The 25,254-nt window shown below is 36.9% G+C and overlaps 1 pseudogene; it reads left to right on the top strand.

Annotated features, from left to right (window-relative positions):
- The window catches only part of LOC114024387, a 93,735-nt pseudogene that overhangs the window by 31,502 nt on the left and 36,979 nt on the right, over nt 1-25,254 (top strand).

Genomic DNA, 25,254 nt, shown 5'->3' with positions numbered 1-25,254 from the left:
TATTTCTCTGTATTGAGTGTTTTCCTTGGGAAATTCTCATGACTTGAGCTCTACTAAAAGATGCTTAAGATCTCAAGTACACCAGAAGAGTTTCCTTCCCATAGAACGCAAAGAGCACACCAAAGGGTTAGACAGTAATGATAGTGTCATAAGGTCAGTGACAACCACATCCTTAGCAAGACCTTCTAAGCTCTTCCTTCTTCTTGTGGGTTTTCTGGTTTCATGGACCGCAGAACTCTAAAAGGCAGTGGTCATGGTCATTTATGCCTGAGTTGTGGCAACAATCTGATATGGCAAATGAGATGGAATCATCAAGACTAGAACTGTGATGATTGGAAGGAATAGGGCAAAGGTCATCATCATCATCTCCACTAAGCCCATTTTAGTTTTATTCTTAAGGTGATTTTCATTACAGCCAGGAGAAGAATGAGATTGATCTTTTTACCCCAGTTCCACTCAACTTTTTGACAGTTTTGCCCAGGATTATTTGAAGGGGCTTCAAGCTTATCACCCAGGGGTATAATTAGAGTTTAACTATTTCAGAACATAACTCAGATAAAACTTTAACCCGAAAGTCTCCAAGTGATACCAGGAAAAAAAATCATCTCAAAAGGTAGACTTATAACATCTAAGGCTGTCTTAATCTAGTTGATTGGGTTTAAATGGTGGCTTCTGAATCTCAAAACACCTGATGCCTGGAGCCTATGAACATTTCAGACCTGAGGTCCTAACAGCTGCAACTACAATTTATTTCAAGAAGATGCAAATCAGGGGGCAGCTGACTGGCGTAGCGGATAGAGAATTGGCCATGGAATCAGAAGGACCTGAGTTCAAATTTGGCCTCAGACATGTAACATTCACTAGCTGTGACTCTAGGCTCAATTGCCTCACCAAAAAAAAAAAAAACAAAAAATGCAAATCAGCTGAAAACCGACAGATACCAGCAAAAGGGAGAAGTAGCTCAACAGATTATCAGTAAAGTGTGGATATACCCAACAGACAGCAATATGATGAGAATGTCAGAGAGGATTGGGGTCTCACCAAAAATGTAAATATAAGTAGTTATTATTATTATTATTATTAGGTAATCAAGGAAGTCTTCATAGAAAAGGTGGGATTTGAACAAGGCATTGATGCATGGATAAGATTTTGATAGGTAGATATAATAAGGGAAAGGGCATTTTGGCAGAGAATCACATAAACTAAGTTAACATTCAACAGGAAGAGATAAAACAGGAAAGATATGTTGGGTCAAACTTATGGAGGGCCTTAGATGCCAAGCTAAGGTGCATGGAGTTTATTTGGTATGCAAGGGAGAGCTAATGACGAAAAAAAAATGTAAATGCCCATGTTGTCTACATTTAGGCAACATGGCATAGTGTATAGAAGGCTGATCTTGGAATCAGAAAGTCTTGGGTTCAAGCTCTGCCTCTGACACAGACTAGCTGCATGACAGAGGGTAAGTCACTTCTTTGCAGTACCCTGGACAATGCTAATCTAAAGCCATCAGCAACAGACTCATCCTCATCAGAATCAGCCTGGGGAATTTCAGCCCAGGAAGTCCTCTAAGCTGATTTAATCATAGGCATGGATTTTTTTTAAAAGAAGACTGCCTTGATCTTTTGACCTTTGTTATATAACAAGGCTTATATTTTTAGTTTCTTTTTAAAGATTTTTTTTGTTTGTCTCCTGAGCCCTAGTTGTAAGCTTCTTGAGGACAGGGCTGTGGTTCAGTTCTGCATTTTTCCCATAGTATCTAGCCAAGTTCTCCCTTCCCCTGGATCACTGCCTTGTTGTGGCAGAGGGGCTTGCATAGCTAAATGAAACTATGACCTATGACACGCAGGGTCACCCAAGACAGACAGGTCGGAGTGGTGGGTTCTGACAAAATGTGATCCACTGGAGAAGGAAATGGCAAACTGCTCCAGTATCTTTACAACAATAAAAACAAAAACAAACAAAAAAAGCATGGATAGTATTAAAAATGATCAAGGAGATGACATCAGAATATGAGCTCCTCAAGTCAGAAGGTGTCTAATATGCTACTGGGGATGAGTGGAGGAGGACAGCTATCAGTAGCTCCAGTACTAATGAAGCATCTGGGCCAAAGCCAAAAGGAAATTCAGCTATGGATACACCTGGTAATGAAAGGAAAATCCCATGCTGTAAAGATCAATATTCCATAGGAACTCAATAAGAACATAAGATCTAGGGGCAGCTAGGTGGCGCAGTGGATAGAGCTCCAGCCTTGGAGTCAAGATGACCTGAGTTCAAATCCTGCCTCAGACACTTGATACTTACTAGCTGTATGACCCTGGGTGAGTCACTTAACCCCAATTGACTCACCAATAAAAAAAAAAAGAATATAAAATCTATGAACCAAAGCAAGCTAGATGGAGTCAAACAGAGATGGAAAGAGTCAACATTGACATCTTGATTGTCAGTACATTTAAATGTATGAAATGAGTTTAATTTAGATGGTCACTACCCAGACTACTGGGGGAGAGAATCCCTTAGAAGAAATGGAATAGCCCTCATAGTCAATAAAAGGGTGAGAAAAGCAGTACTGGGGTATAATCTCAAAAATGTCCAAATGGTAACTATTTGAATTCAAGGCAAACTGTTAAACATCACAGTAATGCAAGTCTATGTTGCCAAAGAAGCCAAAGTGAATCAGTTCTATGAAGACCTACAACATCTTCTAGAAATAACACCAAAAAAAAAGTCACATTCATCATAGGGTATTGGAATGCTAAAGCAGGAAATCAAAAGATAATTGGAATAACAGGAAAGTTTGTCCTTGGAGCACAAAATGAAACAAGGCAGAGACCAATAAAGTTTTGTCAAGATAACTTGCTGGTTGTAACAAACACTCTTTTTTCAACAACCCAAAAGGTGATTTTACATATGGATATCACCAGATGGTCAATATCAAAATCAGATTGATTATATACTTTGCAGCCAAAGCTGGAGAAGTTCTATGCAGTCAGTTAAAACAAGACCTGGGGCTGACTGTGGCTCAGATCATGAACTTCTTATTGCAAAATTCAGATTTAAATTGAAGAAAGAATTAAATTAGGGGCGGCTAGGTGTCACAGTGGATAGAGCTCTGGTCTTGGAGTCAAGAGGACCTGAGTTCAAATCCAACCTCAGACACTTGACACTTACTAGTTGTGTGACCCTGGGCAAGTCACTTAACCCTGATGCCTCCCCAAAAAGCAAAAAAAAAAAAAAAGTTAAAATGAAGAAAGGAAGTCTAATAGTTTATCAGACCACGTAAGCATGACCTAAATAACATCCCTTAAGAATATGAAGAGGATAGGGCAGCTAGGTGGCACAGTGGATAGAACACTGGCCTTGAAGTCAGGAGGACCTGAGTTCAAATCTGACCTCAGAACAAACACTTGATACTTACTAGCTTTTGTGACCCTGGGCAAGTCACTTAACCCCAATTGCCTAAAAATGAAAATAAATAAATAAATAAATAAGAATATGGAGTGAAGGTGATGAATAGATTTAAGGAGTACCTGAAGAAATATGGACAGAGGTTTGCAATATTGTACAGGAGGCAACAGCAAAAAACATTCCAGAGAAAAAGAAGGGCAAGAAAAAGATGTTCATCTAATGAGAGTTTATAAATAACTGAGGAAAGAAGGAAAGGGACAGGAAAAGGAGAAAGGGAAAGATATATCCAACTGAATGTAGGATTCCAGAGAAGAGTAAGGAGAGGTAAGGAGGTTTTCTTAAATGAGCAATGCAAGGAAATAGAAGAAAACAATAGAATGGGAAAGACAAGAGATCTCTTCAAGAAAATTAGAGATATCAAGGGAATATTTCAAGCAAAAATGGGCATGATAAAAGACAAAAATGACAGAGATTTAACAGAAGCAGAAGAGATCAAGAAGAGGTAGCAAGAATACACAAAAGAACTATACAAGAAAGATCTTAACGTCACCAGTAACCATGATGCTGACAGTCTGAAGGATGAAGTCAAGTGGGTCTTAGGAAGCATTGCTAACAACAAGGCTAATGGAGGTGACAAAATTCCAGCTGAGCTATTTAAAACCCTAAAAGATGATGCTGTTAAAGTGCTGTACTCAATAGGCCAGCAAATCTGGGAGATACAACAGTGGCCACTGGATTGGAAAAGATCATTTTATATCCTAATCCTAAAGAAGGACAATGCCAAGGAATATTCAAATTGCTGTACAATTGAAGCCATTCCACATGCCAGCAAGGTTATGCTTAAGATTCTACAAGCTAACCTTCAGCAATGTGTGCACCAAGAATTACCAGAAAAGCAGGGTGGTTTTTGAAGAGGCAGAGGAACTAGAAACCAAATTGCCAATCACTGGATTATGGAGAAAGCAAGAGAGTTCCAGAAAAAAATATCTATTTCTGCTTCATTGACTACACTAAAGCCTTTCACTGTGTGGATCACAACAAAATGTGGCAAGTACTCAGTAAGATGGGAGTACCTGGTCGTCTTACTTGTCTCCTGAGGAACCTGTATGTGAGCCAAGAAGCAGCAGTTAGAATAACTGATTGACTTAAGATTGGAAAAGGAGTAAGATAAAGCTGTATATTGTTACCTTATTGATTTAACTTATATGCAGAGTACATCATGTAAAATGGCAGGCTGGATAAATCAAAAGCTGGAATGAAGACTGCCAAGAAAAATATCAACAATCTCAGATATACAGATGATACCACTCTGAGGGCAGAAAGTGAAGAGGAATTGAGGTGTGAAAGAGGAGAATACAGAAGGTGGCTTACAACTTAACTTTAAAAAAAAAAAAAAACTAAGATCTTGGTAACTACCCCATCACTTCCCGGCAAATTGAGAGAGAAGAAGTGAAAACAGTGTCATATTTTATATTCTTGGGCTCAAAGATCACTGCAAATGGTAACTGCAGACATGAAATTAAAAGACACTTTCTCCTTGAAAAGAAAGCTATGGCAAATATGGAGAGCATACTAAAAAGCAGAGATTTCACCTCTCTGACAAAGGTCCACATAGTCAAAGCTATGGTTTTTCTAGTAGTAATGTGTGGCTGTCAGAGTCGAACTATAAGGAAAACGGAATCAAAGCTTTCAAATTGTGATGCTAAAGAAGAGTTTTTGAGAGTCCCTTGGACAGCAAGGAGGTCAAATCAGTCAATGCTTAAAGAAATTAATTCAAGGTATTCATTGGAAGGTCAAATACTGAAGGTGAAGCTTAAATACCTTGGCCACATGATGAGAAGATGAGATTCACTGGAAAAGATCCTGATGTTGGGAAAGATTGCAGGCATAAGGAAAAGGGGACAGCAAAATATGAGATGAGTATATAGTGTCATGGACACAATGAACATGCACTCGGACAGACTTCAAGATATAGTGGAGGATAGAAGGGGCTGATGTGCTCTGGTCTTTGGGGTCACGAAGAATTGGATAAGACTGAACAACTGAATAACAACAATCTAGCCAAGTGCCTAACACAAAGAATGTACTTAACATATATCTGGTGTTTGACTGACTAATCAAGATTAAAAAAAAAAAAAACCTGTTAACTTCCCCTACTTAAACTCTAATTATTTTCTACTCTTTAATTAGGAAAATTATTTACCATTTTTAAAAAAAATAGATAATTTCTTCTAAGAAAGCAAAAGATACAAATGCAAATTATAGCTTGATTATGTTCAGCAGGGAATTAATTCATCATGAACAGCTAGTCTCACAAATCTAAATAAGCAGTATCAGTAGAAGTCTCTTCTCACATGAGCAGTGAGTGCCAAGGATTTCATCAGGAATAATAGCTTCATTCAGGACATAGGGAACTCACAATAATTCATTTTTCAACAGCCTTAAAGTCAAAGGGAGCTCAAAGGATTTGTGGACACATTTGCCAAACAGACACAATTATCAAGCATTCTGAAAGCACAAATGGATGGATAGTCGGGTTTTATTTTATAAATAGATTTAAGTTCTACCTCATCAAGGCAGATTGAAATAGACACATGGAAGGCAAAGCATTTTTTAAAAATGAATTCACAAGTCCTAGAAGAAATATAACTGTAGCACTCAACTAGAAGTATACTTGAAACTCATAAATTCCTTTGTTTAGAGGTTATCTATATACTATATATCATCCATCTATCATTTACCTCTATCAATTTATCATTTATTTTTCATCTATCACTATTTATATTTATCTCTATCCATCTATAATCTGTTATTGATCTCCAATATGTCATCTATTTCTATTCGTCTATCTATCTATCTATATCATGAAGCCATTTGCCTTCTTCACTGTTATTTGATAGCTACAGGACTAAAAAATTCAGCAATCAGTTTTTTTAAAAATGAAATTCCACTTCATTTGTGACAAAGACAAATGAAGAAATCAAGGAAGACTTCATGGAAGAGTTGGCATTTGAGTAGAATTTGATAGGTGGATATAAAAAAATAGAAAAGGGCATTTTGACATAAAGAATGATGACAAAAGTTAAGACAACATTGGTAGGAAGAGAAGGGTAGGTTGAGTCAAACTTGCGGCAGGCCTTAGATTATGAAGTATCCAGAAAAGTACCCTGAACAGATGAGATCTTCAAAGAATGAATTGGAGAGTTTTGCTTCAAGAAGAAACCATAGAGAATGAGGCAATGGGAGGTTGCCTGGTATAATTAGATAAGCATTGGATTTTTCAGTTAGAAATAAGTAGAAAGGAAATGTTGTAGAGATATTAGACACAGGTTCAGATCCAATCTTTGAAAATTTCCAGGTAACCTTAGATAAGCCACTTACCCTCATTTTGCCTCAATTTCCTCATCTGGAAAATGTGAAAGATTGAACTATATGGGCTTTTAGGTCCCTTCCAGATCTTTATGTATGATCATATGACACTGGTTTCAGTCCTTTCAGTATCACTTTTCTGACATTGAGCATGAAAATTAACCTCTTGGAGCCTCAGTTTCCTCATTAGGCAGTGAGATGGCACAATGAAGAGTGTTGGAGCTCAACTTAAAATCTGGCCTCAGACACTTAGTAGCCGTGTGACCCTGGGCAAGCCACTTAAACCTCTCTGAACCTTGCCAAGAAAGGTCTATGCAGTCAAAGCTGTGGTTTTTCCAGTTGTGATGTAAGGCTGTGAGAGCTGAGCCAGGCAGAATTTTCACTTTTATATTGTGGCGTTAGAGAAGACTTTTTGAAAGTCCTTTGGACAGCAAGGTGATCAAACCAGTAAATGCTTAAAGAAATTAATTCAGGCTATTCATTGGAAGGTCAGATACTAAAGTTGAAGTTTAAAGACCTTGACCACACAGTGAGAAGACAGAACTCACTGGAAATGACCCTGATGTTGGGAAACATTGAAGGCAAAAGGAAAAGGGGAAGCAAAGGATGAGATGGGTAGATAGTGCCATGGAACTTGGACAGACTTTGAGAGATAGTGGAGGATAGAAGGACCTCATGTGCTATGGTCCATAAGGTTATGAAGAGCTGGACACGACTGAATAACAAAAAAAATTCTCAGTTTCCTCATCTATAAAATGAGTATAATAATACCTCCCAGTTTGTTGCAAAGATAAAATAATATGCTATTTTTAAAGTTCAAATTAAAGTGTAAAGTACTATAAAAATGCTAGGTATATTGTTGTTATTGTTGTTAAGAGGAGAAGGAGGAGTGAAACAGGGATAACAATATCTGACCTTTCTCCATAGGGTTGCTATGGTTATCTAAAGAGACAATGTGGAAGAAAATTCTTTGAAAAACAGTAAAGCACTATACGCATGTCAGCTAATACTGGGTTTTGGTATTTGTTTGTTTCTTCATGTAAGTCACAGATTGACCTCCAAGAGAAGTAGTTAATCTTATTTGATAAAAAAAAAAAATAGTGTTTCAATATCTGATCAAAGCTGACTGGTAGCACAATGAGCTTCTGCCTCCAAAAGGATGACTACTTACATATTCTGCCCAGCTTAACAAAAGACTTACATCTGGAAGGAGCTGCTTGGACAGTGCAGAACCAAGGCAAAATGTGAAAAGACTATTTGGCAGACACAGAAAATGCTTTATGTTTTGATGGTTTTAGGTCTCAATCTCCTAAGAGAATATAATAGCAGTATATAATATATATGCATGTATATAAAACATAGAAATATAATTTATGATGATAAATTACTCTATCCTATTTTAAGTAAATGCATACTTGTGAGTCTTTATGTTAAGTATTTCTCCTATGAGCAAGAAATAAATAACTATCTCATACCTGATTTATACATTGTACTTTGAGTACCTTTCCTACTCATCTTTTTTTGGGAAATGATAGACATAAGTGAAATGTAAGCTTTAAAGGATTTTCCCTAGGGTTCTGGGGTATAAGACACAAAGATCTAGAGTGTGAGAAAAAGAATCTGACTCTTTAAGGTAGATAGACTTCCTCATTATTGAACTTGATCTGGGTGGGGGGAGGGGGGTCTAGAGCTACAGGGGGCTTCTTAGTAGAGAGGGAGAGAGGGAGTTCTCTTAGCCCAACTAGGGCTATTATTACAAATGTAGGCATAAACCCAGAACAGGCTTTGCTGCTCAGTAAAGACAGGAAATGTAGTTAGGAAGCAAGGAACAAAGCTTTTCTCTTGAGTAGAGCTTTGCCTTTGCCTATAACTCACTTACTTGCATAAAAGATAAAAAATAATAATTTTATAATTAAGAAAGTGAGGGATTCTATACCCTTACAATTTATTGGGAGGACAGTTTTTAGAACAGAGGCCTATTGGGTATAGCATAATCTTTTGGAAAACATGGAAGAGCTTAGTCATTTTAGTTTTAGATCTTTAATAAAGAGACTTAAGCCCAAGTTACTGGGAAGTGAAGTTAGCAGATAGGTGGCATGGTGGGTAGAGTGCTAGGCCTGGAGTCAAGAAGATTTGGGTTTAAATCTGGCCTCAGACACTTAATAGCTATGAGACACTGGGCAATTCACTAAACCCTATTTGCCTCAGTTTCCTCATCTGTAAAATGAGCTGGAGAAGGAAATGGAAAATCACTATAGTATCTTTACCAAGAAAACCTCAAATGGGGTCACAAAGAGTCAGACATGACTGAAAATGACTGAACAATGAAGTGTTAGTTAAGAGTGGCCCTGACCTTTGAACTGGCCATGAATGTCCTTCTGGAAATAAAAAGCCTAGTGTTGCCCTATTCTAAAAGGAACAAAGAAACTATTCCTCAGAAAAACAAAGTCAGGAAGGTTTGTTTTTTTTTTTCCCTAGAATTATAACTGAATATAAAGGCTGCCACTCTGAAAGAGCTGTGAAAAGTCTTAGGGCTTTAAACTAAAAAAGCCTGGCAGATCCCGTTCTTCTCATGAGAAGATAACACTGTAGACAATAACTCTTGTTGAAACCAGAAGCTGGGAGCAGAAAGAAGCTGCATAGCAATGTGTTGAATAGATAGATCCATGCCAGGCAGAGGCCACCAAAGATAAAGCAAACACTAGTGCAACATCTGGCAGATACCATACATCTAGTGGAATAGTTTCTACTAGAAATAATATGCCTGGAAAAAAATCAACATGGGGCAGGTCCATTAGGAATAACATAACAACACAGCCAGAAACGTTTGTGACCATGCAGCACCAGAGCTGTGAGTTCCCTTTGTGTGTCCTAGACATATTTTTGGAGGCAATTGGGGTTAAGTGACTTGCCCAGGATCACACAGCTAGAAAGTGTCCGAGGCCAGATTTGAACTCAGGTCCTCCTGACTCCAGGGCTGGTGCTCTATCCACTGTGCCACCCAGCTGCTCCCACCTTTTTTGAGAAAAGCCAGCACAAAGTATTTTATTATAATAATAAAACTTAAAACTCATATGCAGTAGAAGGAGAGTAGGTGATGGCAATTTCTCTTACCAAATCACTACATAGGACAACAAAAGTCAAGTGGTAGTGGGAGAAAAGGAAGGTGGGAGTGGAACGAGGGGTCTCAGAAGTAGGGGAGCTGAGCATCAAAAACAGGAGATGTTGAAACTGTGATGACCAGCATCAGTTTTTTTTTGTTTTTGTTTTTTGTAGAGAACAAGCAACAATTTCCTGGGATAAGTAGACTTTCATTGTGTTGCAAGTAATAGTAACAGAATTTATGTTCTGTGCTAAACACTTTACATTTATTATCTCTTATGATCCTCACAACAACATGGGGACATTGGTGCCATTATTATCCTTGTTTTTAGAGTTAAGGAAACTGAGGCAAACAGAGGTTAAAAGTCTTACTTGAGGTTACATAGCTACTAAGTTTCTAGTGCAAGACTTCAACTCAGGTCTTCCTGACTCCAGTTCCAGCACCCTTTCCACTGATCCATCCATCTGCTACTCTGCACATGTGTCTTCCTAGAAGTATTCCCTATATGTGCCTACTTTTCCCACTCATGATATTATATGATAACATTTAGCCACCCTTGAAGATATCAAGTCACTTGATCCAGATGAACCCCATCTGCAGGTCCTGAAAGAATTGGCAGGTGTCATTGTTGCAAGACCATCATTTATATCTGAAAGACTATGGAAAAAGGAAAAGATAGCCCAAGAATGGAAAAGGACAAATGTCATCCCAATTTTCAGAAAAAAAAAAGGTAAGGCCAATGAGCTTGACTCCAGTTCCTGGGGATATTCTGGAAAGAATCATTCAAGTAAGAGTTGATAAATGTCTACAAAGTGAAGTGGTGATTTCAGAGACCAGATGGCTCCATCAAAATAGGTTATGCCTGACTAACCTTGTTTTTTATTCCAGGATTGCTGAACTAGTAGATGAGGAAAATGCCATGGATAGAGTTTACCTAGATTTTTTAAAGCTTTTGATAAAGTATCTCACATTCTTCTTATAAAGAATATGAAGAGATATGTGTTAGACAATGATATGATCAGATGGATTTCAGAGTAGGTCGGATGGTCAGCCTCGATGAGTAATTGTTAATGGTCAACATGACAAGAGGTCTCCATTGGAATACCCCCACACCAGGATCTGTGCTTGGCCCTATGTTGATTACCTTTTTTATCAATGACTTGGATAAAGACATAGATGGTGTGTTTATAATATTTGCAGATGACCCAAACCCAGGAGAGATAGCCAAAACAACAGTTGACCAAACCAGGATCTGAAATGATCTTTTGTTTTTAATTTTTAAAATTGATTTAGTATTTTATTTTCCCCAGTTACATGTAAAAACAATTTTTAACATTTATTTTTAAAACTTTGAGTTCAAATTCTCTCTCTTCCTCTATCCCCAAACCTCCTCCTTCACTGAGAAGGCAAGCAATTAGATGTAGGTTATACATGCATAGCCATGCAAAACATTTCTGTAATAGCCATGTTGTGAAAGAAAACATAGACCAAAAAAAAAAAAAACTCAAGAAAGAAAGTAAAGAAAGTATGCTTCAATCTGTATTCAAATATCATCAATTCTTTCTCTGGGAATGGATAGCATTTTTCATCATAAGTCCTTTGGAGTTGTCTTGGATCACTGTGATATTGAGAATTGCTAAGTCATTTACAACTAATCATCTTACAATATTGTTGTTACTTTGCACACAGTACATTTCACTTTGCATCAGCTCATGTAAGTCTTTCCAGGTTTTTCTAAGAGCATCATGTTCATCATTTCTTATAGTACAGTCACATACAACAATTTGTTCAGCCATTCCCTCACCTGATGGGCATCCCCTTAATTTCCAATTCTTTGCCACCAGAAAAGAGCTGCTATAGATATTTTTGTACATATAGGTCATTTCCCTTTTTGTTTTTTTAATTTCTTTTGGGATACAAGTCTAGTAGTTGTATTGCTAGGTCAAAGGGTATGCATAGTTTTATAGTCCTTTGGGTATAGTTCCAAATTTCTCTACAGAACGGTTTAATCAGTTCACAACTCCACCAACAATGCATTAATGCTTCATTTTTCCCATACCCTCTCCAACATTTGTCATTTTCTTTTTCTGTCCTATTAATCAACCTAATAGGTATGAGGCAGTACCTCAGAATTGTTTTAATTTCTCCATTCAATAGTGAATTAGAGCATTTTTTCATATAGCTATAGATAGCTTTGATCACTTCATCTGAAAATTATTCATATCTTTTGTTCATTTATCAATTGCAGTATGATTCCTATTTTTATAAACTTGACTCAGTTCTCTAATATGTTTGAGAAATGAGGCCTCAGGATCTGAAATTATCTTGACAAGCCAAAACAATTTGTTTTTGTTGTTCAAGCTTTCAGTCAAGTCCAACTCTTTGTGACCTGATTTGGGGTTTCCTTGGCAAAGATACTGGAGTAGTTTGTCATTTCCTTCTGCAGCTCATTTTACAGATGAGGAAACTGAAGCAAACAGGATTTAATGACTTGCCCAGGGTCACACAGCAAGTAAAGGTCTGAGGCCAGATTTGAACTCAGGAAGATGGGTCTTTCTGATTCTAAGCCCAGTGCTCTATCCACTGTGCCACCAAGCTACCTAATTAACAGAATCTAATAAGATGAGATTCAATAGGTACTAACGTAAATTATTTCACTTCAGTCCAAAAAATCAGCTTCACGAGATGCAGACAGTATGGATAGTTTGTAGTCTTTCAGAAAACAATTTAAAAAGTTTTGTGTACTGCTTAATATGACTCAACAGTGTGACTGGCAAGCAAAAAGATAATGAAGTCCCAGCCTGCATCAAGAGGGGACAGAGCTTCCAAGAATAGGAAGGTAATATTCCCACTCATCAGACCCCATCTAGAATATTCAGTTCTGGGCAATACCGTTTAAGAATAGCAGTAAGCTGGAGGGTCTACAGAAAGATGTGAAAGAAAAAAAATAACATTGTACTCCATGTAGATACAAGACTACCAGAAACATTTTTTTATTAATTTATGATTATCCAAGCATTATTTTTCTTGAGAAACAACTGTCTAGATTGGAAGAGCCCCCTTTGAGTTTGGATATGTCTTTAACACTAGAAATTTTGAAGTAACATCTATATGATTCCTCAAATAGGAAATTTCACGATATGATACAACATAATCACACAGCTCAAGGTAAAGTAAAAGTTAGAATTTTGATTAACAAATTTGGAATAGTCACTTAATCTTAAAGAATCCTTCTCCTATAATCATCACTCTTTAACTGCTCCCTTCAAGGGTTCTGCATCCCCCAACCCAAGAGACTTCTTTCTTCTCCTAGGTGGTTTATCACATCAGTTCCATCAGAGCACTGGATCTACCTGTGATTTACATCACTACTCTTGGTTAGATCAACCAAGGGCTCCTAGTCGCCATCCTAATGACTTCAAGGGATGAGTCCTCCCTGGGTTGGTCAGAAGTAGGGAGCAGGACATTGTTTAGGAACTGATAGAGAGAAGACTGATAAAGATTGGATCTGAGTTTGTCTGATAAGGTTAGTCCGATGAATCTAAAGCCTTCAGCCTAGAATACTTTTAAAATGTTTTTTTGAAGGGCGGATAAGTGGCGCAGTGGATAGAGCAATGGCCTTGGGATCAAGAGGACCTGAGTTCAAATCAGGCCTCACACACTTACTAGCTGTGTGACCGTGGGCAAGTCACTTAATCCCAATTGCCTCACAAAACAAAAAAAAAAAAGTTTTCTTAATATGTCTAAAAGAGGGAGAAAGGAGGAGGTAGGGCTTTAGTCTGCCTCTACAAGGGCCATAAGATTCTTGAGAGGCCTTGAATCCATGACACCTGTGGATTGATTGAAGGAACTGCGAATATTTTGGGAAAAGAAGACTCTGGGGGTACCATGATAGTTGTATGCAAGAATATGAAGGGCTATTATGTGGAAATGGGCTTGGATTTGTCCTGTTGGGTCCCAGAAGGAAGAACTAGAAGCAAAGGGCAGAAGTTTCAAAGAGAAACCATTTTAAACACCATGTAGACTAGAACCGTCCAAAAGTTGTTGGGGGATCCTCCAGAAGTAACAGGTCCCCTCTCCTTGTGGATTTTCAAGTGGAGACTGGATCATGCACAGTAAAGTGTGTGACAGCAGGGATTTTTCTGTATGTAGGCTAAGCTAGATGGCCACTAAAGTCCCTTCTAACTCTTGGATTCTTTGATTCTGTGATTTTGAATAATTGTGAGAGAATATACCCCCTGGTTTATGGGAGAAACATTTTATTGCTACTTTTCTTCCCATGCTAATTGAGTTAACAGCCTTTGCATTAAACTAATTTTGTCCCCTAGCTGGCCAATAAAAGCAAAGCTATCAGTGAGGGTTGTGAGCTATGTTTTGGGGTAGATGCAAACTCATAGGATTGACTGGAACCTGAGGTTAACTTTTTTGGGGGGATAATTGAGGCTGCCATGACATGCTACATTTATTTCAAATGTTTGTAAGCAATGGCAAAGACTGAAATATTGGAACTCGGACAATTTTGAAAAAAATGAAATGTGAATTTGTTGTTGTTCGATCGTTTCAGTCACATCTGACTCTTCGTGACTCCATTTGGGGTTTTCTGGGCAAAGATACCGGAGTGGTTTGCCATTTCCTTCCCTAGCTCATTTTACAGATGAGGAAACTGATGAGAACAGCATTAAGTAACTTTCCCAGGGTCACACAGCTAGTAAGTGTAAGAGGCCATATTTGAACTCTGACTCCAGGGCCAGAGCTCCATCCTCTGTGCCATCTAGCTTCCCCATTTGTAATGTATTTAAAATTTTGAAATATTACTGGTCATTTGTTGTTTTTTCCACAAGATCCTTGTAAATAGCCTTCTTTTCTGTGCATCCAAATGAAATGAGCTTTTTATACAAATTGAAGCCCAATTGTACTGTGTATTCTCTTTCTCTACATTACTGATTTGTGTTCTGAGTCAAGCATGTGAAATTAGATAGAGCAACTCAGTTGTGCCTGTCTTACTGAGGCCTAACTTATTAATGCCTGGAATTGGCCATGTCATCTCAATTGCTGATGGAATGACTGCCCTTGAAACAATTCACTTCATTTCTGTTGCTCTTGGGACAAGAATAGGAGCTGCCTGTCAAAAATTGGATCCAAGAGATTGCAAATAGCTTTTTAGTCTTTTGACGTAAAATTCACATCCAAATTTGTGGAACAGGTTGGGTGGCTGAAAGTTTAAAGGTATAGTTTATTTTTTTTAATTGACCAAAAGAAAGTTAAGAAAAACAATGAGCAAAAATACAAGCTGTCAAGGACAGATTGTTGGTGTCAAGACAATTCATTTAGCATTATCATTTTGCACAATTAATCTTTTTTGAAATCTAATTGATTCCACCTCACCACTGTCTGATTGCCTTGGGGAAAAGTCCTCGAGAGGACCATGTAATGGCACATTTTCCTTTTTGTGGAAAGCTAATAAAACCATTTAAACTTAGTTTCCAAAGTGTTAAATGTTGATACTGTCTTTGCAAGCTGACAGTATTAATTTCTCTGCAACCCCAAGGAATCATTTTCTCTTGGCTCCCAAGAGACCTTGAGTGTCATGCATTTCTGCCAAAGTCATAACTCTTAAAACTAAGCAATGCTTCCTCTTCAGTTTTAGCAGATGCATTTTCTAATAATTGTATGATTATAGTGCAAGACGATCTCCTCTGAACCAAAATGACCCCTGTGAGGCATATACATAGCATTCATCCCTGTCTTTAATCCTTTTTCTGGACATTTTTATTGGGAGTCTTTCATTCAACCAAAGAATTTAAATTTGGTCAGGTATGAAAATTCTAACCACAGTAATATATATTAACATTATTTTTCTTCTTAAATGTTAACAACAAGAGTATTAGGAGCATTAGCTATTTTTTTAGCCACATTATTCAGATCTTATGCCTTCATTTACAAGAGTGACACATACATTTAACACTGAAGACTTGAAGGAACCAGTTATATACAGTAAGAAGGAACAATGGGTAAATCCATGAATTCTGCTTTCTTTTGTACTTTTAACCTTAAGGCTAATTACTTGTTTATTTAATAGCACCTCTACCTTGATGAGAGGTGAATTCACTGGCTATCCCCCATGCCTGAAATTCTCCATCCCTCAGCAGCCTTGACTTCATCCAAGTTTTAGCTAAAAGCCCACCTTCTGCACAAAGCCTTGCCCTGGCCCCCTTAGTGTAATCTCTCTGTGATCTCCAACGTATCTTATAGAGATTTTGTTTGGATATACTTTTTGGCATATTGCCTACTCTATTAGATTGTGTTTGACTTTTTTTTAATCCTCTTTTGTTTCCATAGAGCTTAGTACAGAGTCTGGCTCATAGTAGGAACTTAATACATCCCTGTTGACTTGAAAGAGTATTTACTAAATGATGATTATGTGCAAAGCTCAGTATAAAAAGGTGCTTACTGAGCCTAGATACCTAGAATTAAAGGCAAGACTTTTGAAATACAAACATACTTGCAGAAGTCAAAATTAGTTTAACTTACTAATGACTATAATAAGAGGGAAAGTCATAATAAACAATTGGTTCTAGGAATAAAATACATCCAAAATATCCTTATCAAGTTTGCTATATACATTATTCCATCTGATCATCACTGCAACCTTGTAGTATAGTAAGGCAAGCATTATTATGTGGGGTAAGTGACTTGCCTAGGTTCAGGAAATCATTGAAAGATGAAGGCAGGAATTAGGTCCCAAGACCAACCCTCTTCCAACTATATCATTCCAACATGAAGAGAACAAATGGGGGAAAGTGGGAAAATTATACACAAAGAGGAGATGATTTTTAAAAAGAACATTATGGGACATATAAGACACTATATGTGTGTGTGAACATACACATACACATACCACAGGAAAAATAAGCCTAGAATAACAAGAAAAAGACTTGGGATCTAGTCTCCAATTCTGTTAACTTGCTATGTGACCTTGGGCAAGTCACAACCACATAATGTTTCAGTTCAGTCATATATCCCATGCCTTTGCGCTGGTGGGTTCTACTGGTGTCTACTATGTACTTCTCTTCATCTCTTCCTTTCAAAGGGAGTTCTTAACCTTGATCTGTGGACAGATTTCAGGGAGTCCATGAACATGAGTGGGAAAATACATCTTTATTTTAATATAATTGGTTTCCTTTTTAATCCTATACATTTTTTTCTTATGCATTTAAGAACATTATTCTGAGAAGGGACCCATAGTTTTCACCAGATGACTAAAGGAGTCTATGACACAAAGCTTAAGCTCAAATGTCATTTTCTACATGAAGCCTTTCCTAATCCCACAGCTACTAGTACCTATCAACACACCAGATTACTTTTTTGTATGTCTATCTATCTGTCTATCATTCATCCATCTATCTTTTATATACTCACATGTGTACATCTCCACTGATAGAATAACAGTTTCATTTTTGTCTATATCCTTACACCTGTTAGGTGCTTAATAAATGTTTGCTAATTGATACTACAACTTGCCTTAAGTAGCTATTACAATTGTTGAGAGAATAAATTGAAATACCATTTATGTCAACACTTAGAAAAAATATAAAACATTATAAAGATTTGAGGTATAATTATTATCTTCTAAAATTAATTCACATTTATCATAAGCCTCTGCTCTTACTGGGTTTTAGACTTTCTGACGCTATTCTTACAGGACTTTGCCACTCTTGTTTTCATACTATCAGAGAGTTACACTAGATTAGAACTCAGAGGTCATAGTCTAATCTCTTCATTTTACAGATGGGGAGAGTGAGGTCTATAAAGGCTTGAGTTACTTGCTCAAGGTAACACATATAGCAGGTAAAAGTCAGACACAGGATTGAACCCAGGAACTTTGACCCTTATTTCTACTCTACCATGCTGTGAGGCGTTGTTGCTAGAGCACCTTGGAGTGAGGAAAATCCAAATTCTAGTGCTGCCTCTAATACTGTATGACCCTAGTTAAGTCATTTAACTTCTTGGTGCTAGGGATATTCATATTTTAGAACACCCAATTCATGAGCCATATAAAAGCTTTGCACTAAAAAATATCCTGGGATCTTACACACAGAGAGAAAGACACAGAAAATATCAGGGACTTTCCTAGGACAGTCAAATGACCAAAGTCTAAGGAATTACTCTCCAGGATGATCCTAAGACTGCTGGTTTGAGGAATTTACCAACACTCAGCTATAGGACAATCTAGTGGTGGTAATACTTTGTATTTGGTGGTAATACTGTTGTAGAGATCACTTCCTGCTGGGCAGCAGGCACCCAGATCCAGAACTCTGGAACTTTCTACTGATAAGGTTGCCACCAGATTTTGAAAAGTCCCTATCATAGAATCAGTGGTTCCTGGACACTGTTTGCTCAGAGGAGAAATATAAAGGCAAAAGACTGGTGACTCAGACTTGCCACAGCAAGACATGTTTGCCTACCATATGCCTAAGGATACTGGAAGAGGAAAGCAGAGAAATCCTTTCCCAACCACCACCCCCAACCCTTCCAAATCCAAAAGAAAGAAAGTGCTGGGTGCATCCCCAAAGGAGTGGAACTGTTTCTCCTCAGCTCTTCCTAGAATCCACAGCTAGCCACTTTTCCTGAATTAGTCACCAATAATCTTCAACACAGCTTCCCAGTCATGAGAACCACTGATAAGGAATTGTTGTGTCATTTAGTGAGAAATATCCTTCAGCCAGAGCCCAAAGCACATGACCCACAGAAAGGAAAACAGCTCTATGAAAAATGCTTTAATCCAGGAAATCAGGGGACCACCATCTCACTTCTAAAGGGTTCTAAGAGTCTAGGAGTCTAAGGAGGCATCAGTTGCAACCAACCTATCATGATAGCTTTATGAAATTTCTGTGAGAGTGATCTACACATTTCAAGGGTATCCTTGAAGAAAATATAAAAAGAAAATAAGCAAGCTCTTTCAAATGATTTTCTTTTTTTATTTTAAATTTATCATTTATTTTGAACATTTTTTTCCTTTTAAATTTTGTTACAGATTCTCTCCTTCCTTCTTACCTATCCCCCACCCATTGAAAAGGCAAGCAAAATGATATCAATTTGACTAACTTTGATAGACTTAGCACTTCTGAGCAATGTAAGGATCTAAAACATCTCCAAAAGTCTCATGATGGAAAATGCTATCCATATCCAGAAAAAGAACTGTGGAGTTTGAATGTAGATTGAAGCATACTATTTGCTCTTTTTTTTTCTTCACTTTTGTTTTGTTTCTTCTTTCTTGTGATTCCTTCTATTGATTCTGATTTTTCCTTACAACATGACTCATGTGAAAATATGTTTAATAGGAGAGTATATGCAGAGCCTATATCAGATTGCACGCCATCTTGGGGAGGAAGGGGAGGAGGGAGGGGGAGAAAAATTTAAAACTCAAAAGCTTATGGAAATGATTGTTGAGAAATCAAAATGAATTAATAAAAAAGATATCAATTAATTATGCATGTGAAATAATGTAAAACATATTTACACATTAGTCATTGAAAAAAAGCAAAAAAAAATAAAGAAAGCAAGAAAATTCGACTTCAATTTGTATTCAGAGTTCATCAGGTCTCTCTCTAGAGGTAGATAGTATTTTTTTTAATTATAAGTCTTTTCAAATTGTCTTGGACCATTGTATTAATCAGAGTAGCCAAGTCTTTTACAGTTGCTTATCATTACAACATGTAATTATCATTACAACATAACATAGTTACTGTGTACTATGATCTCTCAGTTCATCTCACTTCACTTTGCACCGGTTCACATGTCTTGCCATGTTTTGTTGTTTGTTTTCTGAAACTATCCCCCTCATCATTTCTTAAATTATAATAGTACTTCATCACAAGCATTTGCCACAACTTGTTCAGCCATTTGCCAATTGATGAGCATCCCCTCGATTTCCCATTCTTTGCCGCCTCAAAAAGAGCTGCTATAAATATTTAGGTGCTTTTCCTTTTGCTTTGGTCTCTTTGAGATACAAACCTACTAGTGGTATTGCTGGGTCAAAGGAGATGCACAGTTTTATAGCCCTTTTGGACATAGTTCCAAATTGTTCTCCAGAACGGTTAGAGCAGTTCACAATCCCACCGTTTGTTAGTGTATCTATTTTCCCTCATCCCCTCCAGCATTTGTCATTTCTGATAGGTATGAGGTGGTACCTCAGAGTTGTTTTGATTTGCATTTCTCTAATCAATAGTTATTTCAAGTATTTTTTCATATGACTATAGATAACTTTGATTTCTTCTTTGGAAAAATTCTTGTTCATATCCCTCAATCATTTATCAATTGAAGAATGACTTATTTTTATAAATTTAACTCAGTTCTCTATATATTTGAGAAATTAGTCATTTATCAGAGAAAGTTACTGTAGAAGTTTTTGATATTATTCATTGTCTATGGTACCTCTTAGCCAAATGTAGGTTCCCTTATTGTTTTTTTAATTAGATCTATTTTTGCTTTTGCTTTGTCTAAGAGCGTGATTGCTACCCCTGCTTTTCTTTTTTAACTTCAGCTGATGAATAGTAGATTCTGCTCCAACCTTTTTATCTTAACTCTCTATTTTAATTATTACTTTCTAGATCTATATTAACAAACTCTTTCTGTTTCAAGTGTATAATAATATACTGTTGGATTCCAATTTCTAATCCATTCTGCTATCTTCATCTGTTTTTATGATTACTGTGTATTTCCCTCCACCCTATTTTCTTCTCTTTCTTTTTCTTCTTTCTCTTTTTATCTTATCCCTCCTCAAAAGTCTGTTTTGCTTCTAACCACTGACTCCCTTAATCTGCTTTCCTTTTTTTATCAGCCCCCCATATCTCTTATCTCCTTTTCCCCCTATTTCCCTATTGGGTAAGACAGATTTCTATACCCAATTTAGTGTGTATGTGCACATATGCCCTTTGAACCAATTTAATGAGAATGAGATTTCAAGCATTGCCTGCCATCTATTTCCCCTCTTCACTATAAAAGCTCTTTCTTGCAAACCTCTTTTATGTGAGAAAATTTTCTCCATTTTACCTTTCCCTTCCCCCTTCTCCTAGTGCTTCCCTCTTTCTCACCCCTTCATTTTTCTTTTTGTAGATCATACCAACAGAATCAACTGATACTCATGCCCTTTCTATGTAGACTCTTCTAACTGCCCTAATGACGACAAAATTCTTAGGAGTTACATGTTTTATTTCCTACATGGAAATGCAAAGTTTAATATTATTGAGTCTCATGATTACTTTTTATGTTTCCCTTTTTATGCTTCTCTCAAGTCTTGTGTTTGAATATCAAATCTATTCAGTTCTGATCTTTTCATCAGGAATGCTTGAAAGTCATCTACGTCATTAAATATGTATTTTTCTTCCTGAAGATTATACCCAGTTTTGATGGATAGGTTACTGTTGTTTGGAATCCTAGCTCCTTTGCCCTCCAGAATATGATATTGCTAGTAACATGGAAGCTACTAAATCTTGTGAGATCCTGACTGTGGGTCTACAATATTTGAATTGCTTGTTTCTGGCTGCTTCCAAAATTTTCACTTTGACCTGTGAAGCATGGAATTTGGCAATAATATTGCTGGGAGTTTTCATTCTGGGATCTCTTTCAGGAGGTAGTCAGTGGATTCTTTCAATTTCTATATTACTCTCTAGATCTAAGGTATCAGAGGAGTTTCCTTTTACAATTTCTTGAAATGTGATATCTAGGCTTTTTTTTATCATCGTGGCTTTCAGTTAGTCCAATAATTCTTAAATTATTTCTCTTCAATCTGTTTTCCAGGTCAGTTGTTTTTTCAATATTTCACATTTTCTTCTATTTTTTTTCACTCTTTTGACTTTGTTTTGTTGTTTCTTGATGTCTCGTGTAGTTATTAGTTTCTGCTAGCCCAATTCTAATTTTTAAGGAATGATTGTCTTCAATTAATTTTTGTACTTCCTTTTCCATTTAACCTATTCTTCTTTTAAAAGAGTTCTTTTCTTCAATGAGTTTTTGAACCTCTTTTACCATTAGGCTAATTCTGTTTTTTAAGGTGTTATTTTCTTCAATGGTTTTTTTTTGTGCCTTTTATCAAGCTATTAATTCTCTTTCATTTTTTTTAATGTCACATATTTCATTTTCCAATCTTTCCTCTACCACCTTTATCTCTTTCTTTAATTCTTCCAGGAATTATTTTTGGACTTGGATCCTACTGAGATTATTCTTTTAAACTTCACTTTGCAGCTGTTTTCACATTGTTATCTTCTGAGTTGTGTCTTAATTATCCCTTTCACTATAGTAGCTTTTTAGGGTCAAGTTATTTTTTTTGGTCACTTGTTCATTTTCCCAGCCTATTCCTTGACTTTAAAATTATGTTAAAGTTGGACTCTGCTCACCTCGGGGTAGGTCAGCACTCTCCCATACTTTGGACTTTTCATGCTGCTGTGTTCAGAGATAGTTCTAGCTCTACAAGTTTTCTGTTCTTCAAAGACTGTGTGATCCAGGGAGAGGTATGGTCATTGCTCTCTTATCTTCACTCTGGTCTTTACCCAGGAAGGGCCCCTGCTCCCCCGCAACCACAAGCACTTATACTGCTTTCTGCTTTGGAACTGTAAGCAGGGCCCTTGCTCCCTTGTGACAGATCACAAAGACTCCTCTCCATCCTGGAACTATAACTTAGAATTGCTGTGGTCAACAGAGTTATCAGTGCCAGGTGTAGCCAGCGCCAGCACAAGGTTCCCTGTAATCTCTTTCTGACCAGGTGTCCAACCCTCTTACTGTCTCTGGACTCCTGAAGCTATTACTCCTACCCCTCTCTAGGTCACCGGCAAGGCCTGTAGCTGGTGCTGCCAGCATGTGCACTCTGGGCTAGCCCCTACCCCAGTGTTACAGACCTCTCTTAAGTTATCTTTGGTTGGAAGAATGTCTCGCTCTGACTTTTTTGTTGTCTCTGCTGCTCCAATATTTGATTCGAGGAGTTACATTAAAATTGTTTGAAGGGGAATATTGGGAGAGTTCATTTGGGTTTCTGCTGGTTCTGCCTCCATCCATGCAAATGAATTTCTATAACAGACCCCATTTTTATAGTTAATCAATTCAACAATATCAAAAACAGAAAATCTCACAGTAATTATTGTTTTTTGATTCCCCCACCCCCCAAAGATATCATTTGACTTGGTAGAATGTGTGTGTGTGTGTGTGTGAGCGCACACATATACATACACATATACATACATACATCATACAATTTCCTTGATAGATAGAACCACAGAGATCATCTCTAGCATATTTTTGGGAGGTTATAGATATGAGTTGCATAGTTGCACAGGATAAAAAGAAATACATAGATTCCAACTGACATCATTGGAGGGAATACCTAAATCAAGGAGTTTTGAATTCTGATAGTTACTGCCTTGTACTGAAATTATTATAGGATAAAATAATAATTGTTATAAGATATATTATAAGTTATTGCATAGATTTATAACTAGAAGGACTTTAAAGGCCATAAATTATCATCCCTTCATGTTACAAATGAACAAAATTTGGCAGATGGTGACTAAGTTGGTGACATAGATAGTAAGTTTCAGAGGAGGGATTTGAACCCAAGTCTTCCTCATTCCAAACCCATTATACCTCAAGAGTGCAAGCTCCTCAATAGCAGCGTAACATTTTGTATTTTTGAGTCTCCCATAACCCCTTTCCCATAGGACCTTCACCAAAAGACCCCCAATAAATATTTTTCAAATATATGAATGAATGAAAGGGAAAGAAAAGGGCCAGCTTTTCAGCTAGTGAAGTTCCATTATTCAAAGAAATAAACAATCTGAAAATCACAAACTGACATATATATGACATGCATAGCTCATACACATATATAGTAATAAAAAAGTATTCATTTATTTACAATCAAAAAGCTACACTTCAACACAAGAGATTTTTGTTTTGAAGGTTTTGGTTTAATTAGAGAGTTCTTTTTGGCTCTCTAAAATCCAAACCAAGAAAGAAAAAAAAAAAAAAACAACCACACAACCATTCCCACACCTTATACATATCTTAGCATTATAATGAATCATACCAAGAAACATGGTGCCTTATTGATGAGAAATAGCACATTGAATTATTTGGCCAGTAATGAGCTAGAGTGCTAAACTCCAGCAAATTTCAACAAAATGAAACAAACTTTGGAGTATCATCTCTAGAAAATGGACAATTTGGCAGGTGATGACAGATGGCTTCAATTTCCTGCTCTCTCCCCCTAGTTCCTTTCCTTAGAAAATCCAGCATTTTTCACTAAATGTAAATCCAAAAAATCTATCATTGTGGTTTTAAAAAGAAAAAAGAAAACACTAGAAAGATATTTCTATCTATTATTATCATCACTTCTAGAGTGCTATAGGAGTATCATTCGAAAAGTGTTTCATGGGAAACATAGGCATGAGAAACTGAGATCAATGTTATTCTAACAGCTTTTTCTGCTATAAATGCTCATACTAGGAAGATTATAAGCAGAATAAATGAACAAATGAATAGATGAATGAGTCAGTGAATTAAAACTCATTTTTATTTTTTTAATATTTTATTTTTCTCCAATTACACATTAAAACAATCTTTAAACATTTCTTAAAATTCTGAGTCCCAAGTTCTATCCTTCCTTCCTTTCCTCCCTCCCTGAGATGGTAATACATAAAGGTTATACATGTGCAATCACATAAAACATTTCCATATAGTCATTTTATACAAGAACCATGGGCTTCTGTGAGCAAGTTTCAGAGATGGGGGCATGTATTCCTCCTTATTGTTGCCCTATTCCTTTTCACCTTGGTAGATTCCATGGCCCCTCTGACTGTAGATTTCACAGTATGCCACCTTTATTCCTGGTTCCCCATGAGTAATGTCTTCCTGGTTCCCATACATCTTCCAGCAGACATTCGTCTCTGCTGCTGACTAGTTAGTATATGGTCCTCCTCATTCTCAGGGTTTGTTCTCTCATGATTAAACTATTGTTGGATGTCATAACAATTGTCCAGAGTTTTCTATGAAAGACATCTTTTTAGAGTATCATCATAGTTCTTGGTCTTTTTCTGAACCCTCATTTCCAACTTCTATAAAATAAAGGAGGGAAGTTTAAAGTAAATGGCTACTGGGATCTCTTCCTACTTTAAATCTAGAACCCTACCTAGAATATTTTAAAATGTGCAAATGTCAAAATAAATTGATTATATCCCCATACTTGATATTTAAAGCAACTAACCAAGGAATTATGTCCACATTGCTTCTAAGACTAGCTAATTTTCTCCCTACCTGGAATAGTAAAGCATAGCATAGAGAGAAAGAGAGAGAGAGAGAGAGAGAGAGAGAGAGAGAGAGAGAGAGAGAGA

Source organism: Vombatus ursinus, unplaced genomic scaffold (genome assembly GCF_900497805.2).
Source record: "Vombatus ursinus unplaced genomic scaffold, bare-nosed wombat genome assembly UNPS02014821.1, whole genome shotgun sequence".
Taxonomy (NCBI): domain Eukaryota; kingdom Metazoa; phylum Chordata; class Mammalia; order Diprotodontia; family Vombatidae; genus Vombatus; species Vombatus ursinus.
Note: the sequence above shows the minus strand (reverse complement) of the source record. Positions and strands in the feature narration are given on the sequence as shown.